The sequence below is a fragment of the Arachis hypogaea genome, chromosome 3, assembly GCF_003086295.3.
Source record: "Arachis hypogaea cultivar Tifrunner chromosome 3, arahy.Tifrunner.gnm2.J5K5, whole genome shotgun sequence".
NCBI classification, from domain to species: Eukaryota; Viridiplantae; Streptophyta; class Magnoliopsida; order Fabales; family Fabaceae; genus Arachis; species Arachis hypogaea.
This window is the reverse complement of record NC_092038.1, coordinates 72,194,316-72,204,423: the sequence shown is the minus strand read 5'-3', so window position 1 is coordinate 72,204,423 and position 10,108 is coordinate 72,194,316. Positions and strand designations below refer to the sequence as shown.

Genomic DNA, 10,108 nt, shown 5'->3' with positions numbered 1-10,108 from the left:
AACCCCACTACTGCTTCATATGGGAGTAGTATCTGTATACCCTTCATTGGAGTTAGTAGCTTTGAGTTGAATCCTCAGCTCATTATCATGGTGCAGCAAAGCTGCCAGTATTCCGGTCTTCCACATGAAGAACCTACAGAGTTTCTGGCACAATTTTTACATATTGCTGACACAGTGCATGATAAGGAAGTAGATCAGGATGTCTACAGATTACTACTGTTTCCATTTGCTGTAAAAGATCAAGCTAAGAGGTGGTTAAATAACCAACCTAAGAACAGCATAAAGACATGGAAACAGCTGTCAGAAAAATTCCTGAATCACTATTTTCCTCCAAAACGGATGACACAGCTAAGGCTAAGCATCCAAGGCTTCAAACAAGGAGATAATGAATCCCTTTATGATGCCTGGGAGAAATACAGAGAGATGCTAAGAAAATGCCCCTCTGAGATGTTTTCAGAGTGGGTGCAATTAGACATCTTCTACTATGGGCTTATAGAAAAAGCTCAGATTTCTCTAGATCACTCAGCCGGTGGATCTATACATATGAGAAAAACAATTGAAGAAGCTCAAGAGCTTATTGATACAGTTGCCAGAAATCAGCATATGTACCTAAGCAGTGAATCCTCCATGAAAGAAGAAGGTAAAACAGTAACTGCTGAACTCAGTCCTGTGGATCAGGCTAATGAATTCAATCAGCAATTAGACCTTCTAACCAAGCAGCTAGCCGAATTCAAGGAAATACTACAGGAAACAAGAATGGCTAACAGGAATATGGAAGTACAGTTAAAGCAAACAGAAAGGCAACTGTCAAAACAAATAGCAGAAGAATGCCAAGAAATTCAATTAAGAAGTGGAAAAACATTAAATACCTCACTTCAAAGCAGCAGGAAGCCAAGAAATGAACAAATGGCTACTCAAAATCCCTCTGAGAACAATCAGAGCCCAGAGAGGAATAAGGCTGGCGCTGAACGCCCAGACCATGCTCATTTCTGGCGTTCAACGCCAGAAACAAGCATGAATCCGGCGTTGAACGCCCAAGGGAAGCATAGTTCTGGCGTTCAGACGCCAGTAACAGATAAGGAGTTGGCGTCTAACGCCACTCCAGCTTCCACCCCTGGCATTCAAACGCCAGTGGGAAATCAGTCACATACAAGTGCTGATAACAACCCTTCTAAAAAGGCTTCCCAACCCACTTCTACAGGTAATAAACATGCAGCAACTAAGGTTGAGGAATACAAAGCCAAAATGCCCTATCCTCAAAAACTCCGCCAAGCGAAACAGGATAAGCAATTTGCCCGCTTTGCAGACTATCTCAGGACTCTTGAAATAAAGATTCCGTTTGCAGAAGCACTTGAGCAAATACCCTCTTATGCTAAGTTCATAAAAAAGATCTTAAGTCATAAGAAGGATTGGAGGGAAACTGAAAAAGTCTACCTCACTGAAGAATGCAGTGCAGTTATTCTTAAAAGCTTACCTGAGAAGCTTAAGGATCCCAGGAGCTTTATGATACCATGCACATTAGAGGGTAATTGCACCAAGCAAGCTTTATGTGATCTTGGGGCAAGTATCAACCTAATACCTATATCTACTATCAGAAAGCTTGGTTTGACTGAAGAAATCAAACCAACCAGGATATGTCTTCAACTTGCTGATGGCTCCATTAAATACCCATCAGGCGTGATTGAAGACATGATTGTCAAGGTTAGGCCATTTGCCTTTCCTACTGACTTTATGGTGCTGGAAATGGAGGAGCACAAGAGTGCAACTCTTATTCTAGGAAGACCTTTCCTAGTAACTGGCCGAACCCTCATTGACGTCCAAAAAGGGGAAGTAACCTTGAGAGTCAATGAGGAGGAGTTCAAGTTGAATGTTGTCAAAGCCATGCAACATCCAGACACCCCAAATGACTGCATGAGTGTTGATATTATTGACTCTCTGGTAAGAGAGGTCAATATGGCTGAGAGTCTCGAATCAGAGCTAGAAGACATCTTTAAAGATGTTCAGCCTGATCTGGAGGAATCAGAGAAAATAATAGAACCTCTGAAAATCCCTCAGGAAGAGGAGAAACCTCCAAAAGCCGAGATCAAACCATTACCACCATCCCTGAAATATGCATTTCTGGGAGAAGGTGATACCTTCCCTGTAATCATAAGCTCTACCTTAGAGCCACAGGAAGAGGAAGCACTAATTCAAGTGCTAAGGACACACAAGACAGCTCTTGGGTGGTCCATCAGTGATCTTAAGGGCATTAGCCCAGCCAGATGCATGCACAAGATCCTATTGGAGGGTGACGCCAAGGTAGTGGTCCAACCACAATGGTGGCTGAATCCAGCCATGAAGGAAGTGGTGCAGAAGGAAGTCACTAAATTACTAGAGGCTGGGATTATTTATCCTATTTCTGACAGCCCCTGGGTAAGCCCTGTCCAAGTCGTCCCTAAGAAGGGAGGCATGACAGTGGTTCATAATGAAAAAAACGAACTGGTTCCTACAAGAACAGTTACAGGGTGGCGTATGTGTATTGATTATAGAAGGCTCAATACAGCCACCAGAAAGGATCATTTTCCTTTACCATTCATAGACCAGATGCTAGAAAGACTAGCAGGTCATGAATACTACTGTTTCCTGGATGGATATTCAGGTTATAATCAAATTGCAGTAGACCCAAAAGATCAAGAGAAAACGGCATTCACATGTCCATCTGGAGTATTTGCATACAGAAGGATGCCATTTGGTCTGTGCAATGCACCTGCAACCTTTCAGAGGTGTATGCTCTCAATTTTCTCTGATATGGTGGAAAAATTTTTGGAAGTCTTCATGGATGACTTTTCAGTATTTGGAAACTCATTCAGCTCCTGTCTTGACCATCTAGCACTTGTTCTAAAGAGATGCCAAGAGACTAACCTGGTTTTAACCTGGAAAAAATGTCACTTTATGGTGACTGAAGGAATTGTCCTTGGGCACAAAATCTCGAACAAGGGAATAGAGGTAGATCAAGCTAAGGTGGTGGTAATTGAAATTACCACCACCCGCCAATGTTAAGGCAATCAGAAGTTTTCTGGGGCATGCAGGATTCTATAGGAGGTTTATAAAGGATTTTTCAAAAATCGCCAAACCTCTGAGCAACCTGCTAGCTGCTGACACGCCATTTATCTTTGATAAAGAATGTCTGCAGGCATTTGAGACTCTGAAAGCTAAATTGGTCACAGCACCAATCATCTCTGCACCAAACTGGACATTGCCATTTGAACTAATGTGTGATGCCAGTGACCATGCCATTGGTGCAGTGTTGGGACAAAGGAATGACAAGCTTCTACACATCATTTACTATGCCAACCGTGTTCTAAATGATGCACAGAAGAATTACACAACCACAGAAAAAGAGCTACTTGCAGTGGTTTACGCCATTGACGAATTCAGATCCTATTTAGTGGGATCAAAAGTGATTGTGTACACTGATCATGCTGCTCTTAAATATCTACTCACAAAGCAGGATTCAAAACCCAGACTTATAAGATGGGTGTTGCTTCTGCAAGAGTTTGATATAAAAATAAGAGACAGAAAAGGGACAGAGTTCAACGCCAGTTTCATGCTGCTGTCTGGCGCCCAGCACCAGAAACAGGTTACAAGTTGGAGTTCAGCGCCCAAAACACGTCACAACCTGGCGTTCAACTCCAGAAACAGCCCAAGCACGTGAGAAGCTTTAGTCTCAGCCCCAGCACACACCAAGTGGGCCCCAGAAGTGGATTTCTGCACCAATTATCTTAGTTTACTCATTTTCTGTAAACCTAGGTTACTAGTTTACTATTTAAACAACTTTTAGAGACTTATCTTGTACCTCATGACATTTTCAGATTTGAATTTTATACACTTTGACGGCATGAGTCTCTAAACCCCATCGTTGGGGGTGAAGAGCTCTGCAGCGTCTCAATGAATTAATGCAATTGTTTCTGTTTCTCCTTTCAAACATGCGTGTTCCTATCTAAGATATTCATTTGCACTTAATTATGGAGAAGGTGATGATCCGTGACACTCATCACCTTCCTCAATCCATGAACGTGTTCCTGACAAACACCTCCATTCTACATCAGATTGAATGAGTATCTCTTAGCTTCCTTAATCAGAATCTTCGTGGTACAAGCTAGAACTGATGGCGGCCACTCTTGAGGATCCGGAAAGTCTAAACCTTGTCTGTGGTATTCCGAGTAGGATTCAAGGATTGAATGACTGTGACGAGCTTCAAACTCGTGATTGTTGGGCGTGATGACAAACGCAAAAGGATCAATGGATCCTATTCCAACATGATCGAGAACCAACAGCTGATTAGCCGTGCTGTGACAGAGCATCTGGACCGTTTTCACTGAGAGGATGGGAGGTGGCCACTGACAATGGTGATTCCCTACATACAGTTTGCCATGGAAGGAGCTTTGCATTTATGAAAGTGAGTAAGCATTATATTGCAGGGGTTCAGAGGACAAAGCATCTCCAAAAACCCCAACATATTCTCCATTACTGCACAACAAGTAACTATTTCACACTCTTTTATTTCTCTAATAATTCCAACTGATAATTTTAATTAATATCCTGACTAAGAATAATAAAAAAAACATAGCTTGCTTCAAACCAATAATCTCCGTGGGATCGACCCTTACTCACGTAAGGTATTACTTGGACGACCCAGTGCACTTGCTGGTTAGTTGTGCGGGTTGCAATAGTGTGATTGCAATTTTGTGCACCATTGCCTAAGTAGTGTTTGAGTTTTTGCCCATTCACAGTGAATGTCCTCCCTGAGCTTTCTTCCATGATTTCTATGTGTCCATAAGGTGAAACCTTTGTGACCAGAAAGGGTCCTGACCACCTTAATTTGAGTTTTCCAGGGAAGAGTCTCAGTTTGGAGTTGTAGAGGAGTACTTGCTATCCTTCTTTGAAATTTCTTGGTTCCAGGTTGAGATCATGTCTCCTTTTTGCTTTTTCCTTGTAGATCTTAGTGTTTTCATAGGCTTGAGACCTAAACTCCTCCAGTTCTTGCAGCTGCAAGACCCTTTTTTCACCACCAGCAGTGCTGTCGAGATTTAGTATCTTGAGAGCCTAAAAGGCTTTGTGCTCCAGCTCTAATGGCAAATGACAGGCCTTTTCATACACCAGTTGATATGGGGACATCCCAATTGGTGTTTTGAAGGCTATCCTATATGCCCAAAGAGCATCATCCAACTTTTTCGACCAGTCCTTTCTTGAAGAGGTTCTTCTTGTGATGTTCTTTTCCTTCTCTAAGGCCTTCTTTGTTGTTGGGCGGGTGCCACATAGGTTATACGCTGAGGCGTAACTAACCTTCCAGGGTTTATCCATATTGGATTGCTATCTTCGAAGACTACCTTGGCTTTTATACACAATCTAAGGATGGTGCTGGGATAACCAAGCCAAGCATTTGGATCCTTTTTCTCGGCGGCCTCTTGGATTCCCCCAGCTATGATTTCCTGTACGTTGATGTCTCCACCCATCATTATGCAATGTACCATAGTAGCGTGAGCAATGTTGACCTCAGAATAGTTTGAGGCTAGGAGGATAGATCTTCTCACGAGCTCAAACCACCCCTTGACTTCCGGAATGAGGTCTCCCCTCCTAATAAACCGTGGTCTCCTATCTGAAAATCTCACCCAATCTGATCCCACAACACATATGACATTCACAATTTCTTCAATTTCATCATTGTCGGGGCCACTGCTCATTCTTGATAGATAACTGGGCTCCTCAATTGAAGCGTTTTCATTATGGCGTTGGGGCTTAAGTCAACCTCGATTCCCCTCACATAACTTTTGAAGGTGGGGGCTTTGGTAGTATCTTCTCTAGCTGCATTAGCATAGAACTCCTTGATGAGATTTGCATTTATCCTTGTGACTGGGTTCGTGAGTTCTTGCCAGCTCCTTTGTTCAATCTTCTCTCTAATCTTTGGATATTCATCCTCGTTGAACTGGAATGTCAATTCTGGCAATATTTTCTTGTGTTTTATCCGTTCAAATTGGAGCTCATGGAATGCAGCTTTGAACCTCCCTTCATCAAAAGAAATGCTCCCCACCGGTTCCTTGCCCTTTCGCCTCTTGGAGCTTGATGATGCCATAAGTAGGAGTTGGTATATGAAGGTGTTGAGAAGTATGGATTGATGATGGAATTCGACCAGGTTAATACAAGGTGTAGCTAGAGGGTTGTGTTAATGTGTTTTTGGATGAAGGAAGAAGTGTTGGGTGTGTGTTCCGAAAGAAAGAATTGTTAAATGAAAGGGCATTTAAATATGGAAGGGTATAGAGTGAGGGTTATTTATATAGGAGGAGGATGGGTAATTGAAGGGTGTGGATTGCTAGTAAAAACCAATGGTGGATGGTTGGGGTTTGGCATGAAATGAGCACAAGGGTTACCACCTTTATGAGGTTCTTGGTTCGGTCTCCAAGGATATCCTTCTTCCAATGTTGCATGGCAACACTTCCCAAGGTACCCCCTTTGAAGACATGTGTATAGTCCCCCTTTTGAAGTGGCCGAACCCCCTTCCTTTGGGTTGTCCCATCCGTTCCCTCCAATCCTTCCTTCATTTCCTATACAAGACAAAAGGAATACAGAAGTTACTTGAATTTTTGGTGGCCAAAGTTAAAGAGTGGACTGGCTACTTTTTAAATTTTTATTTTTAAACGACTAAATGCTATTCATGAATGCAGACCAACCGACCAATTAAGTGTTCATGTATGCAACATTGGTGACACCAAACTTAGTTTGTGAGCATGTAGTGTAGAAAGAGTTGATTAAGGCTCTAAGATTGACATGATACGAATTGTATTCATGCCCTCTTAGTGTGCCTTGAACACCAAACTTGTTATTCACTATATGTTGCACACAAGGGTTCGTCTAAGTGTTTGTCAAGGTTGATTTGGAATTCATGAACCATGCTTTATTAACTACTATTTAGGGTCTAAAGGAAAGGATATAAAACATGGGTTGCCTCCCATGAACCGCTTCTTTAGCGTCATTAGCTTGACGTTTGGCCTTTGTCAGGGTGGTTGGTAATGCCTCAAATCTTCCCCTCTCACAGTGAATATATCCCTGTTGGATTTATTAAGAATCTCCACATGTTCCAAGGAGAGAATTCTGCTGATGGTGTACACTTGAGGTAGCTGAGATGGAATGGTGGGGAGATGAAGTGGGATAGATGGGAAATTAGCAAAGATTACTTCATCCCCTGGAGAGAAATCCTCTGTAGGGATCTTCTTGTTCCTCCATCCCTTTGGTGCTTTCTTCCTTGTTTCTTTTAATGCTACCCTGCTCCTTGTTGCCTCTTTTTCCAAGGAAATTTTGTTGCTGGTCTTATATGACTCCGATGGGTTTAGCTCCTCTTGGGTTTCCCTTAGCTGTTGTGCCTACTGACTGTATTGTTTGTCAACCAAAGGGATTCTCAGGCGCATTGTTTGTGCTTCTGTGCTTGTTTCTTCCACCAATGCCTTATTGTGATCCTTCCTTAATTCCTTGTTTTCTTGATCTGCTTCTTGTGAGGGTTTGAAGACATTGAAGGTAAGTTGTTCATCATGTATCCTCAGTATTAGCTCTCCTTGCTCCACATCTATAAGTGCTCTGGCTGTGGCTAGAAATGGTCTTCCCAATATGATTGGATGGAGGTGGCTCTCTTCCATCTCCAAGATAACAAAGTCTGTGGGAAGGAAGTAGTTTCCAACCTTTACCAACACGTTTTCAACCACTCCTATTGCTTGTTTTTTAGTTTTGTCAGCAAACTTGATGATTACATCTGTGGGTGTTAACTCATTGATTGAAGCTTCTTCATGAGGGATAAAGGCATTAAGTAGATGCTTGCTCCCAGGTCACAGAGTCCCTTATCAATCCTTGTTTCTCCTATAGCACAAGGGATATGAAAACTCCCTGGGTCCTTCTTTTTTGTAGGTAACTCTGTTTGAATGAAAGCACTGCACTCCTTATTCATCACTATTGTTTGCCTTCCCTTTAGTGAATTTTTCTTGGTCTGCAGCTCTTTCATACACTTAATGTACGAGGGCATTTGTTGGAAAGCCTTGATGAATGGTATGTTTACATGGAGAGATGCAAACATGTCAAGGAACTTTGAGTACATTTTCCTTTCTACACCCCCTTGAGTCTTTGGGGAAAAGGTGCATATGGGTTCAGAATCTCCTTCTCCTTTAGCTCCTTCCTTTGTGTGTGGTTGGTTTCTTGGTCACTCTCTTCTTGCTTCTCTACTGGAATATCTTGAGAGTGTTCTAATGGTTTGGTCAGTTCTTCCACACTCCCCTCATCACTTATAGTGACCATCTTACATTCTTTCCATCTCACCTTCTTTGCTTCTCCTCTCGGATTTTTCTCAGTGTCACTTGGGAAGCTATCCGTGGGCTTAGGGATCTGCTGAGAGAGATATCCTACTTGAGATTTGAGCCTCTTGATGGTGTCCCCCCGATTCTTTATATTAGCCCGTACTTCATCCTTGAACACTCTATTATCTTGAACTTTCTTGCAGATATCTTCAAGCATAACCTCAATTTTGGAGAGTCTATCTTCGGATGGCGATGGTGAATTGAGGTAGGAGGGGTGAGAAGGGCCATTTTGGTTTTGATGTGGATGTTGAGAGGTACTACTGGGTGGGTGTTAATATGATCTCTGTGTGGAATGTTTGTGAGTTGCATTGTTATTGGGGTTGTGACGTCTCTGATTCTGGCCTTGATCTTGTTGATTTCTCCACCCAAATTTTGGGTGGTTCTTCCAACCAGGATTATAGGTTTTGGAGTATGGGTCATGGGCCTGCCTAGGTGAGTTCCCAATATAGATGGCTTGTTCTTAGTCACTCTCTTCCTCTGTATTTACTCCTTCTTGAGCTGATGATGAAGTGGTGACTATTGCAACTTGATTCCCTTCCATCTTCTTGGTAAGGTCAGCTAACTGCTTGGTGATCATCTTGTTTTGAGCCAGCAGTGCATCCATATGGTTTAGCTCCATCACTCCTCGAGTGTTGCTCCTTTCAGACGTGTAGAAGTAGTCATTCTCAGCTACAGTCTCGATGACATCTATGGCTTCTTTAATGGTCTTTTTCTTGTTTAGAGATCCCCCGGATGAGTGGTCTACTGCCTTCTTTGATTCATAAGAAAGACCCTCATAGAAAATGTGTAGTTGCACCCATTCATTGAACATGTCTGGTGGACACCTTCTTGTTAAGTCCTTAAACCTCTCCCATGCTTCATAAAGAGTTTCACCATCTTGTTGCCTGAAGGTTTGTACCTCAGCTCTCAACCTATTGATTCTTTGAGGAAGGTAGAATATCGCCAAGAATTTGTTCACCACATCTTCCCATGTTGTTAAACTCTCTTTCGAGAAAGATTCCATCCATTTAGATGCTTTATCCTTGAGTAAAAAAGGGAACAAAAGCAGTCTATAGGTGTCAGGATGAACACCATTAGACTTCACAGTATCACATATCCTTAGGAAGGTGGTTAGATGTTGATTGAGGTCTTCTTGGGTGCTTCCTCCGAATGCACAATTGTTCTGAACGAGGGTGATGAGCTGGGACTTTAGTTCAAAGTTATTGGCATGTATGGTTGGCTTTCGAATGCTACTTCCGCAATTTTTTTGGTTTGGGTTGATGTAAGAGCCTAAAACTCTTCTCTCTTATCCAGCATGATTCACTGGGCCTTCTCTGGCATGGTTGTGATCTTCTTCTTCATGGTGGATCTCCATATTCTCCTCCATGTCTGTTTCAAAATACTCATCCTCTTCCTCAGCACCAACGACTCTATTCCCTCTTGCTTCCCTCCTTAATCTAAGGAAGGTTCTCTCAGGTTCAGAATCAAATGAAGTTGAAGTTCCGCTTCTTCTACCTGTCATACAACCAACAAAGCCAAAAGCAAGAAAGAAAATAAATGAAGAAATTACTCTTGTTAGAATGGCTGTTAGTGTGAGTGGTGCAATGTATCAAACAGTTAGTGGGTTAGTGAACTAAATTGTAGATTACAAAGAAAACAGATAAAGAAGAAAGAAAAAGGAAACGAGATAGCTAAACTGGAAGTAAATGACTAAGATGAAATAATCAAAAACAAAGAAAATTGCTCAATCTAGT

The 10,108-nt window shown here is 42.2% G+C and overlaps 1 non-coding gene across 1 annotated transcript; it reads left to right on the top strand.

Annotated features, from left to right (window-relative positions):
• The first annotated feature begins 9,184 nt into the window (after window positions 1-9,184).
• Window positions 9,185-9,288, top strand: LOC112792911 (small nucleolar RNA R71). Its single transcript, XR_003197629.1, has one exon. It is a non-coding gene; the product is annotated as a small nucleolar RNA R71 (small nucleolar RNA).
• Window positions 9,289-10,108: the final 820 nt, after the last annotated feature.